The 24,767-nt window shown below is 39.0% G+C and overlaps 1 non-coding gene across 1 annotated transcript; it reads right to left on the bottom strand.

Moving 5' to 3' along the window:
- Positions 1 to 20,014: 20,014 nt before the first annotated feature.
- LOC111725167 lies at positions 20,015 to 20,121 on the bottom strand. The gene has a single exon (XR_002773297.1). It is a non-coding gene; the product is annotated as a U6 spliceosomal RNA (small nuclear RNA).
- Between the last annotated feature and the right edge of the window lie 4,646 nt (positions 20,122 to 24,767).

The raw sequence follows: 24,767 nt of genomic DNA, 5'->3' as shown, positions 1-24,767 counted from the left end.
AGAAATGGAATTAATAACACTTTGTTAGACTCCTGCAGGGGTTCTCAACCTTAGCATGGCTAACATTTTGGGCTGGATAATTCTTGCTGTAGGGACTGCCCTGTGCATTGGGGGATATTTAGACCCTGCCATTTAGAAGACGATTGCAACCCTCCCCTTCAAGTTGTAATAATAACACCTTCGGGTATTACATAGAACACATTCTTCTTTATGTTTTTTTTTTCTTTTCCCTCTATCATGTATTATCACTCTAATACGTAAAGAAAACTCTTTCTTTAGAATTCTAAAGAGCCAATGTCATTTTCCAATTTCTGAGTTATTCAAAGTGTGTAACTGCTCACTGGGTGATCTTAAGAGGGTATTTGCAAGACCAAAGTGAATGATGTGTCTGCTTAAAGTGAGATCGTGCTTCTCTGAGTTCTGAATGTGGGGACCAAAGTAAATTTCGGAAGTAAGAGTTTATAAATCACTGCTGTGTGGCAGGCCAGGATATGGCACCATGAAATATGAAGGATTGTTGAACTTAGGGCAATTAAGAAAGAGCAGATTTAAGAAATCCCTCATCCCTTCTTCTATTTGCCTAAAAGCAGGATATAGATTTACATAGACAGAAGGTATCCTTCCCTCTGCTCTACCAGGAAAAACGAAGATTAACCTCTGAAAGCAACTTTAAATGCTGACAGGCCTGGAAATGATTCCTAAGAAATTTATGTTAACTAGGCTGTACTAACTGACATTTGTCTGCTAGTCATTTGCCTTCCCCCAACTTGTCACCCCTAGAAACTGAAGTCTCTTTCCTTTGTCACATCTCCAAAGATTTATTGCTCTCGGTTGAAGATGCTATACAAGCTGGAATTCAAAGACATCTCAATAAGAAGTCCTCACTGCCTGGGTGTCTCCCATGGATGTAAGAAATAAACATGTCAATCAGCTTCTGTTTGTTTTCTCTTGTTAATCTGTCATTTGTAATGGGTCTGTTCCAACCAAGAGCCTGTGCAGGTTATTCTTTCTTCCTCTGTACTTTAAGGCTGCTTAATTGCTCAGATGGTTTTGGTAAGAGTCTATGTCAAGCTGGCCTTGGTCTTTCCAGATGCCCTAGTTTCTCAAACAGACGAGGCATTTTCAAACATCCGTGCCTTTGCTGATGCTTTGCCAGCTGCTTGAACCATATTCTTTTCTGAATATAGAATTTTTCACTTTCTCACCATACTTCATTGAATCCAAAGGATTCAATGTTTCCCCCACATTTTAATATCTTTCACTTTTCTCTACTTTTTACAAAGAACATGGCACAATCAAATTATATGGCATTTTTTTTCCTTAATGTTATATATGATGATGGTTTATTTTATAATGGATGGTAATTTAGATCTGATGAAATACAGTATGTAAGTCTGGACTATTAATGTGTTATCCAAGAGGAAGTGGACAGAAGGCCGTTGGAAGTGATGGTCTAGGTCTTTGGAGAGGTGAAGGTGCAAAACCCATCCCCAATATTTCTCAAGTCTCAGTCCTGGTATCAGCTTGATGGCCCCAAGACATGCACCGAGAGGTGAAGTAAACTAAGGGTTGATGAGCAGCCAGTGATACAGCGATTCTCATTATTGCTGATCACAGGCGGAACTCAAGAAGAGGGAGCAAGTATCTTAGCTCTTTCAAGAAAGTGAGGGATGGAGGGAATAGGGCAGCAGCTAGAAGGGTTTGTAAGTTTGGGGATTACTTTCTAAAGTGGTGAAAGACCTTGAACATACCTGCATTTTAAGGGAAGAAAAGTACTTAAGAGTATTAGAGAGAGCTGAATGTTGACCCTGAGGGAATGGGAAGCAGGAGTTTGTCAGGTGGGTGGGAGAGGACCTGAGGGATTTCCTGCAGGCTGGCCTCAGTTTTCTCTCTGAAGTAAAAGGCAAGGTGATTTGCAGACAATGTGGGAATGTGGCTGGAAGGGAGTATGAGATGACTGAAATTTCATGAGGGGATCAGGGCCTTGCACTGATTCAGGACTAGGGTAGATGGCTCAGCTGATGTTGGAACCATATAATTTTAATGCTGTGGCCCACTCTCTAGATCACTGAAAGCAAAGATGGTCTACGGTTGAAAAGCTCAAGAAAAAGGAGGTCTGGATTCAAGTTGTCAAATTCTTTTACATTTATTAAAAGCTTAACATGAAGCTTAACGAATGCATAGGAGGCCCCCAGTAACTGTCTGCTCAAGGGTGTCATTGAGAGGGGAGTCCTGGAAGGCAGGGCAAGTTAGGGATGCTTTCTCATATGTCCCTCATTTTTGCTTCCAGCAAAAGAAAAATCAATTCTCTTTGACAATTGTTGGGAGTATTTTATATTTCACCAAGTAATTTTTTTTTTTTTTTTTTTGGCTTGGGGAATCATTTTAATCAAAGTTTTCCCTCTGTAACAGATATATTTAGTTTCACTTTTAGTAACAACTTTATAGAGTTATCGTTTGTTTATAAGATTTACTCATCTTAAGTACAATTTAATGGTTTTTAGTAAATTTACAAGCTGTATACCTACCACCCAAATCCCATTTTAGAACATTTCTATCATCCTACTAGAAGCTCCTATCTTCAGCTCCAGGCAGTCATTGATCTGCTCTATTTCAATAGGTTTTTTCATTTTCTGGGCATTTTATATGAGTGGACCAATGTCGTGTGTGATGTTTTGCGACTGGCTTATTTCATGGAGCACATTTCTGAGGCTGCTCCACGTGGTAACATCCACTGCTAGTTCATCCCTTTTTATTACTGAATAATATTCCATCGTCTGCATACACTACATTTTATCATTCACCATCTCATGGGGATTTGGATCATTTTTACTTTTTGGTTATTGTGAATAATGCTGCTATGAATATTCCCATATAAGTATTTGCATAAACTTATGTTTCCATTTTTCTTGTATAGATATAGAAACATTTCTTGATAAAACTGTAGATTTTTGTTTCCAGAGCCAGGTGTTGTTCTGTGAACACCCTATAATCTTCTTTTTACACAGTGTTGTGTTGAGATGTTGAGTTACAGAAATGAAAATTAAAATTCTAATGAATATGTGAATATGAGAAGTGCAGCTCTGAGGCTGTTACAATTTCCTTGGCATCTGGTACAATTTACTGTCATTCACTAGTAACTACCTCTAGTCTTCCTGTCTGGAATAAAAATGACATATACATTATATTTACTACTCCGCTAATATCACCAAAAAGCCTAGCAATTGTCATTTCCAGACGTCTGCTGTGAGGTGATGTAGCAATCTAATGCTTCAAAACCGGGTATGTGAATACATCATTTTATTCCCTCCATTTTTGTCCTTTTATGTTTGAAGGACGTTTCATATTTGAAAACTGGGATTTGGGTTGATTCTTAAAGGAGCCAAGAGAAAGAAGTAATTTGTTTTAAAAGCTTTTCAAATTCAGAACAACAAGCAGAATACTGTGCTAATTTACCAGTGATCCTAAGAGCCTGGAAAGTTTCCCCTGCTCTGAATTGCTCTGTTCCCTGGCTCTCCATACAGCAGAGAAATCTAGAGTGCGCATTCTTAACAGTAGATACAGGAAAAACGTGATGAGGAGGAATATGGAAATCAACAAGAACTCTTCTCGGGACATTTCTGCTAAATTGACAGCGATAAAGATTGAGACTTTGAATATAGTCTCCATTCATCCATTCATTCATTCATTCTTTCATTCACTAAACTAGCCTCTTAGTAGTTCTAAAGATATTTATGTGGCACCTTCCATGGGCCAGGCACTGAGGTAGTCCCCTCGATTATGACTATGAACAGAAGTTTAACTTGTACACAGCAAAGAAAGAAAGAAGCTATTTAGCAGATAGTTTTCCCAGCTAATTAAAAAAAAAAGTTAATTTGCTTTAGAAAAAGTTGCCAACGTTTGGTTACTGGATGTGAAGATCTTTGGGGCTTTTCTTCAGTTCTTTGGTAGAACAGCATGACGGGCATTTTTCCTAAATGATCTGTGGGTTTGCTACGTAGCAGCTTCTAAAACAAGGGAAAACATGACCAAAGAGAGGAAGAATGATTCCATCAGGAAAGAGTTGCAAGACCTCCAAGGTGTTTTCTGGATCTTACATACCTTGTTGAAATTTAACATAAGGGAAAAAGGTAAATATTTTTCAAAAATAAAAAAAAGTACAAAGTTAATTTCATGCACGTCATACAGAATAAAAATGTGCTGTGTCCTCTTCATTTCAAATTCATGCACACTGCCTTCCACTACTGATCTTGTACGAGAGAAGCTGAGTGTTTGCTTCAGCGGAATGTAGCATGATAAAAATTTTTAGTTAAAAATATTGGTTCTTTGGGGACCAGATTCCCTGATAAAGCATGATTTGAATTTTACATTCAAACTTTTCTGCATCAAAATGATCGCTTAGCAGATAACACTTGTGGAGTAAAATTTCTTAGAAATTGGAAAAAAATGCTGTGCTAAGTTTTGGCATGAAAGCCTAGATACTACAAGAGAAAATACATTAAAAAATTTTTTTTTAATTTAAATTTTTATTTTTTGAGACAAAGTCTCACTTTGACACCTTTTGTAGAATGCTGTGAAGTCACAGCTCACAGTAACCTCAAACTCTTGGGCTCAAGCAGTCTTCTTGCCTCAGCCTCTTGAGCAGCTGGGATTACAGGTGCCCACCACAATGCCCGGTTAGTTTTAGAGATGGGGTCTCACTCTTGCTTAGGCTGCTTTCAACCTCCTGAGCTCAGGATCCAAATGCCTTGGCCTCCCAGAATGCTAGGATTACAGGTGTGAGCCACCACACCATCAGGCTGTGAAAAAAAATTTTAATGTATGTCTATATCAAGTTACACTTAACACGTATTGAATTCTAACTCTTTAGGGGGTTGTCCAGAAACCCTAAAAAGATGACATCACCACAGTCCAACATCTGCACAGGTTTCAAAGTGTGGATATCCATAATCCTGTCTGAACAGAACACCGAGAGCACTGCAGTTTCTTTCTCGACTTTTCTTATACAACAGTAACAAAACAGTGAGTTCCACTACCAACCAATGTCGAGAGGAAGTGCACTTTAAAAATTCCTTATTTGTCAGGCCCACAGCTTTACGTAGAGCCTCATTTGGTACTAACATATCATAATGGAAACAGCTATGTTCATTGTCTGCCAGGATTAGGATCAGAGGTGATCTGAGTTCTGCAAATATGCCCCCACTAGGGCAGGCCCACTGGAGAAAGTAGAGAATTTGAGTCCCAAAGGAAAAGGCCCAAAGGAACACTCAGCCGTCTGTTTTCTCGCGGTGCTGTGCATGTGCTGATGGTGGCCAGGTGGAGGATTTGGCTCGCCCAGCTAACTGCTTCTATCTGGAGGAATGAGCAGATATGCAGTAACAGTCACTCCCCCTAGGTACAAATCAAAGAGCACTAAAGTACACTTAGAAGAAATTAGCAAAGCTCCAGAATGGAAAGTGACTCTAAAAAATTCATTCTCTTTTTATTTCAATTTTATGATTAATGGGAAATGAATAAATGAAAAGACCGAGGAGAGAGAGGGAATAGTAAAGGCCGATTACCATAACACAAAGCTTTTATAGATATTATGTTTGAATAGGATGAATAAAAGAGATGGATTTGTACTCATTTTCCTGGCTTTAAGGATTATTCTTACTTCTTAAAAAGTTACTTTGGAAATCTGTAGGCTAAGCCGATGTACTTTGGATTTCAAAGTACAGAAATTTAATTTATTCTCCCTAATGTTATAGAAACAGAATTATGAGGACATGATTTTTCTTTATGCTTTAACCAGGCAGATGACATGGGTTTTGGCGTTAAAATCATACTCCCATCGACTTTGGTGTGTGAAAAGTGTCTCGGCATTAGTATTTACTGAATGACATATAAGAAGAACAAAATAGATTGCTAAACACGTAAAAGGAATTCTACATCATCTAAAATTAATCATGGTTTGTTTTATAGTTTAAAATATCATCTGAATATATGCTGAATATATGAGCATATATATGCTCTGGTTGGTGGCTGGATCAGCTAAAGACTATCACCATATTATTATTCTTATTATTTTTTATTTTATTTATTTATTTATTTATTTATTTTTTGCAGTTCTTGGCTGGGGCCGGGTTTGAACCCATCACTCCCGTATGGGTCCGGTACCCTTAAGCCAGAGGCACCACCCAAGATGATCACCATATTATTTAGACAGAACTTAAACTCCGCTGTCTGACTCAGTACTAAGAACCTAATGCGCATTGTATAACCTTAGTTTCATAATTGATCTATGCATTACCGCTATATTATATTTGAAGAAATGAAGGGTTAGAGGAGAAATAAACTGCTCATTTCAACACCATTGCTCAGGGAAGCCAAGATTTCAATCAGAAGTCATGTTTATTTGTATTGAAACGATCAGCAGAGAGAGCGAGGTATTAATAGCTTGGAAAGAAAGGCATCATCTGAAAAAGAGTGAGGATGTTGATGTCTCTATTTGCTTCCTGATTGGTCCTCCCTCAAGATGAATTAGGAAAATCAAAATAGCAGGAAATGCTTCATGTAAGAGTATTGAAGTCATCGGAATAGATCTCATCTTCTCTGGTTGGACAGTATAATATTAAGTGCTTTTCCCCATTGGTATTCTTACAAATTATTATCATTTTTTTTCAGGTGGTTTCCCAGGTGGTTGAGTTTTGGGTTGCAAAATTAGTTCAGATGATAGTGCACAAAATTATATCAGATGTTGTTACACGTGTTTTATTGAAATGAAATATTTAACATTTAATGAATTCCCTTTCCTCTTTGGTAAGTCTAATCTATCCAGCACAATTTAAAAATAAATTTCATTTATGAGTCTCTTGTTTTCCTATGGTTTCCGTATTTATTCAGTATTTTTCTTTAACTACTTACTAGAGAATTTAACAGTCTTCTGCATTACTCAGTGGCAGCCCAGGAGAACAACCAGAGAATTCAGCCTCCTCTACCAGCATAATCATACAAGTTGGATCTATTATAGTATTTGAAGAGGAGGGTGGTAAGTAAGCATATAAAGTATTACATTTTTGAGTGTCAGTGTATGGTTGTGTGTATTTGAGCTATGTGAATAACAATTTTAAATGCTTGAACTATTTCTAGAGTTTTGTTAATATTCACTTCTATTAATATATGGGATTAACAAATGGAACATTCACCTGTAGCAGTGGTTGTCAGTCTTCTTAATGCTGCAATGTATTTTCATTGTTAAATAAGGGGTTGCAACCCACAGATTGAGGACTGCTGATCTGTAGGAAGAACTTGATATTTAAAGGATTAAAAATTATGTCTGAAAATATTCTGCTTTGGATAGCAGGTAATTTTACCTTACTAAGGTTAGCAGATAATCGTGTCCTTTCATTCTCACCTGTGGAAGCTGCTTTCATTCTTTTGCTTATGACAAAAAAGGCTTATGCTGGGAGAGGATAGAGATCCAGGCATGGGCCTATTCAAGTCCAGGGACGCCCGTCAGGCAGAAAGTAGTGGAAGGTTGGCGTGTGGGAGATGAGGTCAGGGAGCAGAATTCTCTTTTAATATCTGGGAGTCCTGAGATAAAATTTTATTTGGTATCTACTGCTACTTTTAATAGAAAATTTAGCATGCATTATTAATAATTTTACATGCTTACCACCTTACTGAGCATATATGATTTACTCTTTAATGAGACAATTAGATATTTTCAGTGTTTTTGTGTGAGGAAATGGTTTATTTTTGTGTTAATCTTTGCTTACTAAAGTATCTTGGTTAGTAGAAAAAAAAAAAGTCGTACTCTGGAGCCGCTGACTCCCTTCCATACTTCGGCTGTATTTTTCAGTGCATTTCCTCGTTGCCCAAACTTTCACTGTTGGCCGTGGGCAGACCCATTCAAAGGCCTGCCCTGTGGGTCCTGCTCATGTGCTGAACATATGGAGAAGTGAATTAGAAAAGGAGGAGGAAGGAAATGAAGTGGGGGGAAGAGAATGGGAGGAGGAAAGGAGGCAGGAATGAAAGGCAGACACTGAGAGAAGAAAGAGAGAAAACTGCAGGAAAAAGCAAAGTGATTAGGTGTGATTCAGAAGTCTGGGGACAGGGAAAAATAGAATGCCATAGAGAAGACTTTTCCTGCAGCTGTCTTCTCCCTAAGTGGCTTTGTAAACCTGAGATCCGTGGAGAATATTCAGGGGGTCTGTAAGTAGTGATTTGAAAAAAGTACATCCTTCTTTTTTCTCTAAATTTGGAATCTCCTTCAACTATGAATATGAGCTACAAGCCTCTGTAGTAAGAGCAACACCCCTGACTTTATCTATAGAGGATTAAACATCATACTTCTTACAACAGTCACCAATATCATAACTCATCTGAGGAACTACTGAGTTACTTGGTGGGTGGTTGCGACATTTATCTCTAACAGAAATAACTATATCTCTAATATAAATATCTTTATATCACAACATAATGGTTGCAAATATCTTGAAATGTTACGTATACTCATAAATACTTTGAAATTGACACCAACCGTATTTGATGCTTTAATAAAGAACCACATATACCTATTATTAGACATGTATCATATTTTTTTTGATTTATACTTTGTGTTTTTGGATCTTTAGATTTTATTCTATTTATTTTTGGATTCATTGAGGGTGCAAAGAATTAGTTTACACTGATGACATTTGTTAATCAAGTCCCTCTTATACTTGTGTCCCACCCCTAAGAGCTATGCCATACACTGTGAACCCCCTCCCCCTCCCTCCTCTTCTCTCCCCACCCCCTCATTTCCCTACCCCACCCCTTATATTAGCTCATCGACTGCCTTCATATTAGAATTGAGTACATGGGATTCTTGCTTCTTCATTCTTGCGATGCTCTACTAAGAAGAATGTGTTCCACCTCCATTCAGGTTAGTACAGAAGACGTAAAGTCTCCCTCTATTTTAATGGCTGACTAGTATTCCACGGCATACATATTCCACAGCTTATTGAACCATTCCTGGGTTGGTGGGCATTTAGACATGTATCATATCTTTGTTTTTAAATATTTGCTCTCTGGATTTAAACATACTCTGTTTCCTTTCCAGTCCTATGAATTTTATTGTATTCATTTAGAAATATTCTGAGAAGGAGTTCATAAGCTCACACGCTAAAAAAGGTTAGCAGCCTCTGGTGGAAAGCAACTTTTCCCACAGGTATGGCTTGTAGGGTGTCTGAGGTACTTACGCTCTCTGTCCTCACAGGGACAAGATGTGAGGCCCTGCCCTCAATCGCCTAGTCTGTACAAACACAAATGTCATGGGTTTCGTGACATGGGAAAAGTTGGGAACACTGCTCAGTCACTAGTGAATTGACTGTTCACATTGGTCTTCCAAAGACATCGTATTTTTTCAAATTATCTCATACATGATATTATTATCTTTATTTTAGAGAGAGAGAAACTTCAATATGCAGAGGGATAAGAACTTAAAGGAACAAAAAACTGACTCTAGAAGGCTTGAAAATGCCTTAGGGAAAGCCTCTTTGATAAGAACAAGATCACTCTCTAGCCGGGAAAAACAGAGTTCCTTGAAAGGGATTCCTTTGGCTTCCTTTATGGAGCAGGGGAAGATGGTTTACACTCTTCCTGAGAATGTTCTACTGCTGAGTCCCAGAGATGCTCTTCTATTTGTGCAGAAAGTCTAAACATCTTCGATCATGCAATACTCATCAAACCCACACAATGTTTAATTCATTAAGTTTCACCTTATAGAGCGAAACACTAAGAAAGTCTTTTTAACACAATGATCACAGCAACTAATTTATTTTCAATGCTCGAAACTTCTTGTGAGAGGTTTGCCTAAAAACTTTCTCTCATGTGGTCATTTCTCCCCCTTTCATATAATATGTAAGGTCAAATTTTAATAAACCTAGAGTCACATTCTGTGTATAGTTTTGTGATCTCTAGTCTAGAATATGTTTATATGCCAATTTCTCCTCAGTTTTTCTTTTTCCTTTTTTTTTTTTTTTGAGATCGAGTCTCACTCTGTCTTCACCCTGGATAGAGTGCCCTGGGGTCATAGCTCATAGTGACCTCAAACTCCTGGACTCAAGCAATCATTCTTGCTTCAGCCTCCGAAGTAGCTGAGACTACCGGGGCCTATCACAGTGCCTGGCTAATTTTTCTATTTTTAGTAGAGACAGGAATCTCACTCTTGCTCAGGCTGGTCTCAAACTCATGAGTTCAAGGAATCCACCTGCCTTGGCCTCCCAGTGTGCTAGGATGGTAGGTTTACTCAGTTTTTGAACATTCAGGTAATTGATTTTTTTTTTTTTTTAATGGACTCTTTTAGACTTCTTTGACTGTATCACTTGGTGCTTGAGATCTAAACTTGGCTCTAGAAGTCTTTGGAGGAAATGAGATCCTTTTCTTTTTAAACTGTAACAAGCAGTGATAGTCCACCGGCTATCCAGAAAGTGTCACATTCAGATAAGCAGGACTGACGTGTAGAACAAGATTGCTAACTGGCCGTCAATGACATATCCTATTTCTTGGTATCCAGGAGATTGAAAATCATTTGGTTTTCTTTATCTAGGCCACAGCTGTCTTGGGCCTCATTCCAATCATTTTGATCTGGTGAGGATTCTTCTTGGCAACTAAATGCGATTGAGGAGGGGTTCGAATGACCTGGTGGTGACAGCTGAAATGCATTTCCTCATTTTGATCTAGGTGAATGCTCTCAGTAGTATTGCCTGCTGACCATATGCTTATCTTTCCCACACTTCTAGAAATTTTTAAAGGAGATGAAAAAGTATTTTTTCCTCCATTAAACTCTAGACAAAGAGCAACTGTGAGCCAATGTTAGTTTATTCACTGTGTTATAACATACAAAAACCAATAAACAGAAAAATTCAAAGTACTTCTTTGTGCCTGCCCCCCCCATCTCCAAGGAATCTGTTCATCATAGCAGATTTGTTAGCCTAATTATGATATATTTCCTTCTAAACAATTTGTACACAATAATTGATCAAAAGTCTTCCTAACAGGCTTCCCAGAGCAATTCATTAGTTCATTAAAACAATGTGAGCAATAGTTGGAGCGTATCTACTTCATAATCATTTTGTTAGGAAAAAAAAAAGCACAGCAGCTGCAGTTCAGTGTAGATAGCCATCAGAAACAGTTGATTTATCAAAATAAATTGATCTTGGCAGTTTCTATTCTGGGGCCTAGATGGAGAAACACAATTAGAATTCAGTGCTGTGCACGTAGCCAGAACAAAGTAATGTGGCTCATTTTCACTAATGTTATTGGTTACACCACAGATAGATGGGAAATCTGGGATTTATCCAGCCTTACAGATTAAGTAACACATGTAAGTGATCATCAGTGGGAAAAAAGCATTCCCTGTTCTCCTTCCATAGGAAAATAATAGGTTAATGTCTTATTCTTTTAAATCTGAACCTGCAATCGATTCCAAAACTCAGAGCCGCAGTGATAACAGAACTTATTCAACATGCCAGGAAAACAAGGTTAAAACTGACCTTGCAAAATAACCCCCCTCCCACGGATTATCACTCTGACCCTCTATAGGGTGGCGCTTTGGGAAAACCCTCCATCAGTGCAGGCGATCCTAATTTTAAGCATCTATTGTAGTTCTGCACAGCTGCCCAAAAGCAAAATTTCAATCCTTTTCCAGTCTACACTCTTTTTCTCTTCTTAAAAACTGTGGCTTGATTCATTTGGTTCAGCAGCTGCCTCCTTATAGCACATGCCTCCCAGATACACAGATTACATCGATAACCGGCCATCTGTGCTCAACAGTCACCCGCACCAGCTCCAAATCTTCTTGGCTTCTCTCTGCAGCTCTCAGTGGGATACTTGACCCTCAGGTGCTGGGAGGCAGTCAAAGATGCAGAGAGTTCTGGATCTCACGCAAGGGATGCCACACTGAATGACCCTAGGAAAGTGGCCTGCGTGGGAGTGTGACTACTTACAAAAAATCAGAGAGATTTGCAAATGCCTCAGACTTATTTTCACATTACCTGCCTTGTTTTGCCTAAGAGGAGGTGGATTTTCCGGGCCAAGGCTTGTTTGTTGTTGCCCCTAAGCTTTTAAGGTCCAAATCAGGCTTTCACTCCCACTGCCAGGAGGATTGCTCAGCTGAATGTATTATTTGCTTCCAGCGTTTCCACATTCTGGGGACTTTGTGGTCCGCCTTTGTGTTGCCTCGGGTGCCAAGACTGTTCTGTGGGGACCAATTGGGGAGCTCAGCAGAAAGACAATGAACTCTATCACGTGCCAGGAAAGTCATGGTCACAGGGCTAAGGGAAAACAGACCAAACCCCAAACCCTACAGTGAACAGTCTTAGGTTTACTACTGAAGACAGGTGCTTAAGTGCCATGCCTGGCCCCTGCTCACAGGTCAGTAGGACTGAGAGGAATTTCTTGTAGGTACAAGTCTGTGCAGAACTCCCACGCCCTGCCCTGGCCTCCTTCCTACGCCAGTTTAGACAACAGTAACTCCCCAGAGTGGCCAAGTTTTTATAGCCAATGTGCTCATGAAGCATCTGGAACAAACAGAGAGAAGACAAGATAGAGATCTGCTCTGTACGCGACTGCTTCACTTTCTGCCTGAGAAACAGCATTGACCGCACCCCTCCATGTGCAGAAGGCAGCCCGATTCAAAAAGCGATCATGACCACAAACAGCTTAGAACTGGAGGCACAGAGGCCTCCAGAGCTAACCCAGGTCTCCAGCCTGCCCTTTGTGTTCTTAGGATGAGAAGTAAACCGGGATTGGTGACTAGTGAGCAACAGTGAGTTGCTCTCCTTGACTGTCTCCAGATCCTAGGATTTCAGAGCATTTTTGCATTGGACCCCAAGCCCCTGTAGTTAATTAGTAGCTTTTGCTGCTGACAGTTTCCTCCAACTCCTGCCTTTCCCCACATAATCTCCCTGTAGATGTTGCTTTTCACATGCTTGCAGGTACCAGGAGTGCCCACCAGAGGATTTCCAGAGGGAGACACGTGGCCTGGGACACAGCAGTGCTGAACTTGGGGCAAGGTGTAACGGGTAGCTGCGTGACCTTTATGAGCACAGGGCACTCAGGTGGGACACCCCTGAGCCAGCAATCTCAAATTTGAAATGCTCCCAAATCTGCAGCTTTCTGAACACTGACATGATGCCACAAGTGGAAACTCCACACCTGACCTCATGTGACAGGTCTCTGTCAAAATGCAGCCACAGCTTTTTTCATGCCCAATATTATTAAAAATATCATATGAGGTTACCTGCAGGCTATGTGTTCAGGGTGTATATTAATTTCATTTGGTCTCCAGTCCCATCCCAAAGATAGCTCATTATGTATATGCAAACATTCTAAAATTAAAAAAGAAAAGAGGAAACAATCTGAAACGCTTTTGCTCTGAAGAATTTTGAATAAGGGATACTTAACCTGAACTCCGAAAAGCAAGGTTTCCATTCACAATAAAATCCTTTTGGCAACTCTAGACAGAAAAATTAAACCATATCTAATGCTTTCAGCACACACGGTAGGACCCCATTAGTGTCTGTAGGTATCAGCAATGGCGTTAGCAGGAACATAATATAAATCGCAAAGGAAGAGTAAATCTTGGCAGGTATGAAAAAGTCAATGTGCTTCCTTACATCCCCGTCCCACTCTATGTCCCTTTCATAGCCTTGCTGTTCCCCAGAAATTCGAGGATATTATTTAATATTAGCAAGAATTGAACATATTGGGGTATTTCGTGGCGTAGGAGTCTTTAGCAGCACATGGAAAGACCATCCCCAGTGACATTTCCTTCTCATGTAGCTTATGGCTTTCCCTCACCTCCTGTTTCCTTCTCCCCAGAGCCCTGTGTCTGCTGCGATGAATGCTTAAGTAGGCTCTGTCAGAAAAACTCGGTGTGACCCTGGAAACGGTCTTTAACCTTTCTGAGGATCAGCATCCAAACTGCAAAGCAATCATGACAGGAGCTGCCTTCTTCCCAAGACCATGAGCTATGACTAAGAAAAGCGATTGTAAAACGCTGGGCACATCTTAAATGCGACGGGCATGTCTAGAGCGGTCCGTAACTCAGCAGCTCAGGCCCAGCATCACCCAACCTCCAGAGGCTGCTGCTTTGTCCAAGTCAGTTCCTACTAAAATGGCGAGAGCTTTCGCCAGTGTTAGATGATTGTTTCTAGGAAGAGTGCGGATTTTTTGAAGTGGCTGTGAGGTGCATCAGTGCTGTAAGAAAGCATTTTTGCTGTGGTTAAGCCGAGGTCACAAGCACTCTTAGCATGGCTCCCTTCACCAGCACTAACTTCACAAAAATCTTTAGAAAGAGTTAAAAAAAATTGTTTTAAAGGACAAGAAAACAGATTTACAGATTTGGCATAAGTTATAAGACAGCCACAATGAGGCTTTCTTACGTGTGCGAGACATTGACAATTTGCCCCATGGGGTTTGTGTCATTTGAGAATATAGCTTTAAAAATCATATTCCAGGTAGCAGTACTTAAGGCTAATACAGAGGCCATTTACCTTCTTACTGCATGTTTTATTAGCACTTAGCAGCCTGATTTAGGAAAGAAAAAAATTGAATATAGTGTGTCAAAAGAGAAAGCCTGCGCTATAAAAATTAACATAAGAAGGTGACACTCCGCTCCTCAGCTTCGGGAGAGAAAGTTGTTGAAAGTGTTCAGGACAGAGAATGGCTGTGGGTTCCCTGGGAGGTGATCTCCCAGGAAGTGACTTCTCTAGGGAGGTGGCGTTATGGGAAGACCAAAAGAGGTGTTTATGATGGAGGGTGGGAAAAATGGGAGACCCGTCCAGACCCAGGAATGGCGTTTACCAACGTCCTAAGGCAAGAAAGAGGTTGGCAGGTTGTGGGGCCAGGCCAACAGATAGTGAGGCCGAGTGGGCAGATAGCCAAGTTTAAGAGATAGGTGGTTGAATTTTTTTTTAATTTCAAATTACTATAAGTGTGCACGTTTTTAGGTTACATTGGTAAAGTTCTAGTTGTCAAACAGCCCCTCACCAAGGGCCTGTTATACACCCTCCCTATGTGCACATCGTAATGACGGAATAGTATTCCATGGTACACATACACCACAGTGTGTTGATCCATTCATGGGTTGATGGGACTTAGGTTGCTTCCATGACTTGGCAATTATGCGTTGAGCCACAATAAACATTCTAGTGCAAATGTCTTTGTGGTAAGATGATTTTTGCTTTTCTGGGTAGATACCTAGTAATGGGGTTGCAGGGTCAAATGGAAGATCTACTTTTAGATCTTTGAGGATTCTCCACACTTCTTTCCAAAAAGACTGTATTAGTTTGCAATCCCCCCAGCAGGGCGTGTTCCTTCTCTCCACATCCACTCTAGCATCTGGTGTTTGGGACTTTGTGAGGTGGGCTCATGTTGCTGCGGTTAGCTGATATCTTAGAGTGGTTTTGATTTTTTTTTTTTGATTTTAATTTCTCTGATGATTAAAAACAATGAGCATTTTTTTTTTCATGTGTTTGTCATCTTTGGAGAATTTTCTGTTTAAGTCTCTTGCCCCCTCACACAGGGGGCTGTTTGTAGTTTTCTTATTGTTTAATTTGAGTTCTCTGTAGATTCTACTTGTCACGCCTTTGTCAGATTCATAGCATGCAAATATCTTCTCCTATTCCAAAAGCTGTCTGTTTGCTTTCCTATAATAGCATCAATTATACAAAATCTCCCAAAAAAGATGGTTTCATGTTTTCATTTTTAAAAAAATATAGTTAAGTAAAACCTCTGATTACTTGTTGATGAATTGAGAAGTTATTGTGCCTGTCATAAGATTGTGCACATAAATTTTACCTCAATAATTCCATCTCTATAAAATCTAAGGACAGAATTATATATATGTATTTATATGTGTATGTGTGTGTACATATGATTATCTACGTATGTGAAGAGGTTTATATCAAAGCATGTTTATTATTATATTGCTAGCTCTTAAATTTTTAATCACACTTATTCAGATTCCACGCCTTTATTCTCCCATTCAGCTTTCTAGAAGATGGGTCACATTTTTGTTATTATTCACTTTTTCTTCTATGAGTTTGGAAGTTTCTTACTCTCTTTCTCTTGTTCCAAGTCATCTATCTATCTATGATCTATCTATCTATCTATCTTCATTATCATCATCTATTTACATTGACATAAACATGTATACATACTTATACATTTATTTCCAGATTTGTCTATATGGACACCTATTTGTTCTGCTGATATCTTCCTTTCCAATCCATTTTATTTGTTGTCTTTTCATATTTGCAACTCCTTTCTCTAACAATGAGGAGCCTGGATCTACATATCTATATACTATAGATATATACCCTCAATACTTTTATAAATTACATCAGTCCTACCTATATGTAACCCGTTTGTCATGGCAGTCATGCCCCCTATTCCTTGAACTTGAGCAGACACCACTTTGTTCAGTTTCACCTACTGACTTTTAAACTGAACATCAAGAATTAAAAAAATTGCATTGATTATATTTATTTCTTGAGTTTTTCTAACAAAAACACATATTTACCTAATTTTCTGTTATTGAGACAGGCTTTCTTTTTTCTCTCAGTCTTTGATCATTTGAGACTTATTTTTATATTTATTACACGTTTCTTTTAGACTGCTGTCCCATCTTCAATTGTTGGGATTCAAATGATCTCATAGTTCCATCTACTAACTCTCTTTCCTTGTGGTTCATTTCTATGTAGGGCTTATAATTTTTTACTGAGAATCATTTTTTAGTAGGCATTGTTTACCAGAGAAGTCCCAGTGTCTTAAACTGTGATAATTGTGTAGGATCATTCCTATAGAATAATTCTGTATTTACCTCTGCCAAGTACTTTTTAATTTTACTTGTTTGGACATGCTTGTTTATTCATTCCCCATGTTGAGATTTCCATACTCAGGGAACATGACCCTCACATCCAGGAGTCACAGACAAGGGTGTCTTTCTTACAGGTCCAGGTCTTTCTTACAGGTGATTCTTTTTCGACCTCATCCCTATGTGCAAGTGGTAGCTTCTTGTGGTTTTTTCCCCAGGCTGGCAGGCAGAGCTTGTAGTGTAACACATACAGCATTTTATGGTTCCTTGTTTTGGGAAAAGTTCAGTTATGACTCATGGGTATGACTTCTCTTTCCTACAACATCTATTAAATCTCCGCCACCAACCCTATGGCCTATGATGTTTGACAATTAAGTGTGCAGACTTGCCACTGTGGGCTTAACAATGGCAGCACTGTCCACAGAACTTGGCAAGGGTTCAAAACCTTGGTGTATCAGTGTCTCACAGTTGTGTTTGTGTCAATGTGTGGTGGTATCTTTCTGAGTGGCTCTCATTGTTGTGTGTTTTTGTGTGCCATCATGAGGATGTTGGGGCTTGATTTAAAGCAATGAACAACCATCAAAGTTCTTGTTAAACTTAGCAAGAGTGGAAGTTAAAACCCAGGAAATGTTAGTCCATGTTGGTAGGGATAATGCCATGAAGAAAATGGCAGCGTTCTAATGGATTAAATGTTTTTCTGAGGGGAGAAAAAGTGTCACTGAGGAAGGGAGGTCAGTGTGGCCAGAAATGAGCAGAACTGACAAAAACATTGCAAAAACTTGTCAAATTGTGCATCAAAATTGTTGACTGACTGTGAGAAGCACAGTAAACCAAGTAAATATTGATAGAGAAATAGGAAAATCTTAACTGAAAATCTTAGCTTGGGAAAAGTGTGTGCAAAAAGGAGTGGAAGGAGGAGTGGAAGGAGTTCACAGAGGAACAAAAGCAAAGGAGAGTCAACATTTTCCAGGACCCTTTGGAAAGGCCTGATGATGTTTTGGGCTGTGTTATCACGCGTGATGGAGCTTGGTTGTGCCAATACAGCCCTGAAACAAAGCATCCCAGTGCACAATGGAAGGCAGCCGGGGCTCCACGACTAGGTCTATCAGTCCAAATTAAGAGTCAAAACGTTGTGCTAACCTTTTTTGATATCAGAGAGATTATTCATTATGAATTTACACTAACTAGATGAACAGTTACCCAAATCGACTATTTGGAAGTGCTGAAAAGGCTGTGTGAAAAAGTTACATGAAAATGACTAGAACTTTCCACCACCAACTCATGGTTTTGCATCACAACCATGTCCCAGCTCACACGGCACTGTCTGTGAGGGAGTTTTAGCCTGTAAACAAACAAATGTATCAGAGAACCCTCCCTACTCACCTGATCTGGCTCCGGTGACATTTTCCTTTGCCTGAAAATAAAGGAAAAATTTAAGGGAAGACTTTTTGATGACATTCAGGTATCAAGGGTAATACAATGACAGGTCTGATAGCTATTCCCAAAAAAGAATTCCAAAATTGCTCTGAAGGAGGGACGAGGCACTGGCGTCAGGGCACAGCTTCCCAAGGGGAGGACTTTGAAGGTGACCATAGTGATATTCCACACTGAGGCCCGTAGCACTTCCAGGATGAGTTCGTGAACTCAACTGTCCCTGGGGAAAGGTTTCATCTTCTACTTTAGACTTTCAGTTTCCTCTTTGTTTCTGGCACCTGGGAATTTCCCTAATTCGTTTTGCATTTGACTATGTATTAAAACGGTTTTTTATTTTGATTTTTGGGGTATACTTCAGAGCACATTTTCGTATTTTGACCAGGGAAGCCTACCCTGTTTCTAGTAATGAAATATTGTATGTAATTTAAATGTTTAACAATAGCTAACTGCTGAAATAAATTATAATGTAGTCTTAGAATAAAAATACCATGTAACTATTATAAACCATGTGGTTGAATTATAATAAAGTAGATAGGAAAGGCTTGTAATAGTATATTAGGTTAGGAATTACCATAGAAAATTGTAGGATAGTTATGTAAAAAAATAAATATAACGTGTATAGAAAAGTGTCATTCTAGTAGAGAAAAGGATATGCTAGAATGTTAAAGAGTAATTATCTTTGGTTTGTGGGATTATTGTTGAGTTAATTTTATTATCTGTAGAGACAATAGAAAAATAAGTTTGACAAACATTCCTAAATCATAGAATTCCTCAAATAATAATAACAACAATCCCAGTGTTGGTTTATAGCTTCAATATCAGCTAATTATCTGGATATTGGTTGAAATAAAATACTTTAAGGTTGCGGACTGGGGAAAACTGAGTAATTAAATTGTGATTTGAGAACTCACTGATCTTATTCTTTCGGTTTTGATATTGTTTTAGAAACAGTGAAAGAAATGCAAAGAGTGGGAAGGGCCGTGAAGGCTTCACCTCTTGACTGGGCCTTAAAAGTAAAAACTGTTTCTAGGAGGGTGAATTGTAAGTTTTTTGCTTCATTAGGGATTGAATAAAATGTTTTTAAAATGAAGAAGGTGCTTTGATTTCAAACTATTATAAGTACTCTCCAAGGAATTTTATCACTTGAGTTTGAATACGAATAAGAAACAATCTTTACATCTAAATGAAGTTCAAATAAAATTCTCTATAACTTAGGTAATCTTTTGTTTTCCTTAATGCCCTAAGGGCTATACAGTATTTTGAACTTTATACTCCCTTAAAGGAGAAATACTACTAATTATAAGTACCTAGAATAACATATATTTATATTCTTTTTTTTTATTAAATGATACCTGTGTACATTAATGAATCATGGGGTACAGTGTGATGTTTTCATATGCAATTTGAAATATTTTCATCAAACTGGTTAACATAGCCTTCATGTCATTTTCTTAGTTATTAAGACATTCATACTCTGCTTTTAGAAAGATTCACTTGTACCCTTGTAAGATAAACCATAGAGGTGACCCAAATAATCACCCTCCCTCTACCCATCCACCCTCCTCCCCTTCCCTCTCCCTTCCCCTCCCCATATTCTAAGGCTATAATTAGGTTATAACATTCCTATGAAAGCTATAAATTAGTTTCAAAATAGGGCTGTGTACATTGGATACTTTTTCTTTCATTCTTAAGATACTTTACTAAAAAGAATGTTTTCCGGCTCCATCCACGTAAAAAAATATGGAACGCTTCACGAATTTGCGTGTCATCCTTGCGCAGGGGCCATGCTAATCTTCTCTGTATCCTTCCAATTTTAGTATATGTGCTGCTGAAGCGAGCATGTATATTTATATTCAAACAAAGCTTTATAGTGACTAATAAGAAACGGTGCAAAGGGCATTCTATCTTTCTTTCTTTCTTTTTTTTTTAATGAGACAGAGCCTCAAGCTGTCACCCTGGGTAGAGTGCTGTGGCATCACAGCTCACAGCAACCTCCAACTCCTGGGCTCAAGTGAGTCTCCTGCCTCTGCCTCCCAAGTAGCTGAGACTACAGGCACCCACCACAATGCCTGGCTATTTTTTTTTGTTGCAGCCATCATTGTTGTTTGGCGGGTCCAGGCTGGATTTGAACCCGCCAGCTCAGGTGTACGTGGCTGGCGCCTTAGCCGCTTGAGCCACAGGCGCCCAGCCCATTCTGTCTGTCTTGAGGAGGTTTTGCTATCTCCCTGCTCTTTGCTACCTGCTTCTTCTCTTTCTTTCCCCACTCTCTTCTCACTCACTTCCTTTTTCCTTCTAAAATATAAAATAAAGTCTAAATATTTATATCCTAAAAAAAGCAAATAATGCATTTTGTTTCTTCTCCCCCTTGTCATCTTTTTCTTTTCTTTCTCATTTTTACTCTAGTCTTTTGACAAATTTAAGGTTATAAAAAGATATATCACTAATTTTATCAATTTTTCCCTGCAGAATAGGAGTTATGTAGTAAGGGAAGAATTGTGTCCAGGGACAACTCCCAGTATAAACTAATTTCAAAGCCATGTTGTTTTAGAATGGGATGTTACCTTCCAAACTGGAATTTGTATGAAAGAAAAAAAAGGCTCTTCAGGAGGAAGCAGGAAGAAGCACTTAATTGAGCGACTTGCTTTGTGCTACGCACTACCTCAAGCTTTCAAAGAGCTGTTAGCTATTAATATAATATAATATGAGTTAAATAATATGCAAATAAAATTTTACACTTTTGCCATGTGTAAAATTCCAAGTCTTCAGTTCCAAGAAGCCATGAATGGAACTGATACCCAAGTACAATCATGAAGTTCTTTTCTTTTTGCTTTTTCTTCTTCTTTTTTTTTCTTTCCTTTTCTGTTCTGTTTTTGAGATAGAGTCTCACTTTGTCACTATGGCATCATAGCTCAGAGCAACCTCAAACTCCTGGATTCAAGTGATCCTCCTGTCTCAGCCTCCTAAGTAGCTGGGACTAGTTTTTTCTACTTTTAGGAGACATGGAGGGGTCTTGCTCTTGCTCAGGCTGGTCTCGAACTCATGAGCTTTAAGCAATCCACCTGCCTCAGCCTCCCAGAGTGCTACCATTACAGATGCGAGTTACTGTGTCTGACCTCCTTTTATTTTTCTAATGGAATTGTTGCAGGAAGGCAAGGCCCAATGGAAAGAACACCCACACACTGTGTTTAAAAGAGGGAGAGCTTTATTTCAGTAGGTGGAGCAACAGCAGGCTATAGTCTGAAATGGCCATGCTCCCCGACGGGCTCAGTCCTCTCCTTTTTATCTCCAGTCAAAAGTTCTGACTCACGGGTACCTTTCTTACTGGTGAGTTTGAATCAAGCTGGAGAAGTAGGCTCCAGCTTTTACAGAACCATGGGCTTTGACAAATATGGAAGCAAGCATTAGTTTCCAGGTCCCAGGAAGTTAAGTTTTTATAAATTCCTAAGAGCTGAGTCACCATGGGGAGGACTTTGCAAGTGTGTCCTTGAGAAGACCTCTGTTCTCTTAGATCTCTCTTTCCCCGGGTATCTTCTCTCAGAATGATTTCTTTTCTTCCTTGCCGTGGTTCGTATTTAAGTGTTTCAGTTCATCCGTCTTTTTATGACATGTTTCTTCAAATATTTTTCTGAGTAAACAAGACTAAAAAAATAAAATTAACATTGGGATAGGTAATCTCAGAGGTAGGTTTGAATCAGAAATATTCTATTCCTGTATAGTAGGAGTATAAAAAGTTACCAGATATTAAACAATCTCTGCTCTCTTCTTCCAAATTGAGGATAATTTCTCCAGTTTCTTCTACCTTAGTGAAAATACTTAGAACATTTGCATTCCACCACTTTGAGCTAGAAAATACCTAACTTAAGTTCTTGGTTCTCTGTAAGCATTTCAAGCTCTGTGGAAGCCTTTTTCTCTGAATGAAAGTGTAATAATTTATAATGAACAAAAATAGATTTATTTAATCTGGTAAAGGGAAATATCATAGAAAAGACCTTTGTTCCTTGAAATTCTTTGTTTTATCTTGAAAACATCTGTGCAAACTCCAGATGTAAAATAAAATCTTGTAAAAGGGAATTTAGGCAGAGGAGATGAAAGAAAGAAATTATAGAATAGAGGAGAGGATGAGACTGAGACTCAAGGGAATAATCTGGGGTGCTTGGAAAGAGCATAGAAAAACATGAGTTCTAATGTGGAAGGGCCGGTTCACTGGTTATGTGGCCTCAGATAAATGACATAACTCTTGGTTCCAGTTTTCTTATCTATGAAAAGAAGACAGTGACACTTATTTGATGGTGGTTCTGAGATGTCAAGGACCTAGTTCAGTGCATGGTCTGGTAGGCTCCCATCACAGTATCAACAAAGACCTGATTTAAGTTCTAGTCTTGTGTGATCTTGGACAAATCACTTTGTTTTCCTGATAAAGTGTGTAATTCTTGGCTTTCCTTCCCAGGGAAGAATGTTGTGAGAGGCACACGTGTTTAGAATCATGGCTGTCTTTGGTGGCACATCCATCTTTCGTAATGGTTTAGAGTACAAGGGATATATCTTGCCGGCTGGATTTGAATCAGAGCCCTGATGCTTACCACTCATTTGACTTGGAGCAAGTTGCTTCATTTCTTGGGTCTCAGTTTCCACATTTGCGTTATGAGGATAACAACAATAGCACTTAACTCACAGGTTTACTGTAGGAATTATATATTCAATGTAGGAAAGTGGCTGGCACTTTATACATACATGGGAAGTATTAGATATCAGTGGTATATCAGTCACTTTCAGAAGAGTTATCATAGCTGGTATTGAAATGCCAGGCAGTATAGTATAAAGGAGAGGGCATGAATCTGGGCATAGGACAGGGTAAGGCTTTGCTGTGTTTCCCAGCCTTTCAGAGGTTAGGCTTTCAGTCTTTTAGAGAAAGCGAGACAATTATTTATTGCATTGGTTGAGTAACCTCTTGACTTCTTAACACAGTGGCAAGAAGCTTAATGGGGGTAATTCCATTTTCCTTGTACTAAAAATGTGTAATAGGGATAGTAACTCAACTAGAAACTCATAGTAACTGTTAGCGGGCTGTTTGTAATCCAAGATTCATCTTTAAACTCTCTAAAATCCACCCAAGTGTGGACATTTTATTTCCCTACTTTTTCATGACCGGGGACCAGGAAGGTACTTTCCTTTGACTTTCCTTGGGTTCCCTTGCTTGAAGTGTGCAACTATTGTCAGTTGCTAAGTCACTAACATTTGTTAAGGGCTTGATATCTACTAAGCATTTCACCATACGTCAGTTCATTGTATACTTCTGATAAACATGAGGTTGAACAGTATTCCCATTTGACAGATGAGTAAACTGAGGATCAGGGAGGCTAAGTGACTTCCTCAAGGTCACATGACTCACAGGCACCTGAACAAAGACTTAAACAGCCTGATCTATCACACCCTGATTCCTCCCCATAAACCAATCATGAACCTCCCACTGCACCTCTGGGGGTCTGTGTCCATCAAGTTGAGCATGTCAGCGTAGAAAAGGAAAACTTTGAGCATTGACTTTAGATTAAAATTGGCTTAAAACACTACCAGATCTGAAGGTTTGAAGAGGAGTAGCTTTCTTAAATGGATACTTTACATCAGCAAATTGTTCAAATAATGTACTTTCTAAGATAAATGCCTTAGAAGTGTTCTACCTTTTAAACAAAATGCAGCAGGCAGTATCATTACCACCTGTTATTCTAGGATCTGTAGAGGGAGAGCTAGTAGAAGGTAATCTAGGGAAGAAGGGAGCCTCAAACTTGGAATCTGAGTGGAATGCCAGGCAAGAGAGCATTTAGTTAGGACAGCTAAGAAGCCAACCCTTGCTCTAATAGCATTTTCTACCTTGATTCCCTTAATCACTTCTAGTGTGTGGTTCTGGAACAGACAGAACCTGTGGCAAGGGTGATCTCCACGGGGGTTACATGCCTCCAAAGTAACCAAGGGCAGGTGAGATAGTGGAAGGAGAGGAGACACTTTCTTGGATAAAACACTGAGATGCCCTAGGTTTCCCTGAGAGATAATTTGCTCAGGTTATTGCACTTTGATACTGTTCTCACATGCAAAACCTGCATTTTGTGCATGCGTATTGGGTAATTGGAAGCTAATCTGCTCACTTTGCATGACAGCAGCATACCAACATTTTCCTGCATCAAATCTGGCTGTCATTCTCAAGTAGATTGATGCAATTTTAGAACATAACTTTAGGATAAAACACACATGGTACGTCTGTGTTTTCCTTGTGCTGAATTTTACAAATACTTAATTAGCAGCAGAACAAACAATGTGACTTTCAATGACTTCTTATTAGTTGAGGCATCTTCCATAGAAATATTAGAAAAGAATAATCATTTATTTTTTATTTTATGATTTACAGATTCTTGAATATAGACTTGCAATAGTATTTCAAAATGAGATTACACAAGCAGTGACACGTATTAAGACAGACATAATGAAGAATACATTT

Source organism: Otolemur garnettii, unplaced genomic scaffold, assembly GCF_000181295.1.
Source record: "Otolemur garnettii isolate 467f Iridium unplaced genomic scaffold, OtoGar3 scaffold00032, whole genome shotgun sequence".
NCBI classification, from domain to species: Eukaryota; Metazoa; Chordata; class Mammalia; order Primates; family Galagidae; genus Otolemur; species Otolemur garnettii.
Note: the sequence above shows the minus strand (reverse complement) of the source record. Positions and strands in the feature narration are given on the sequence as shown.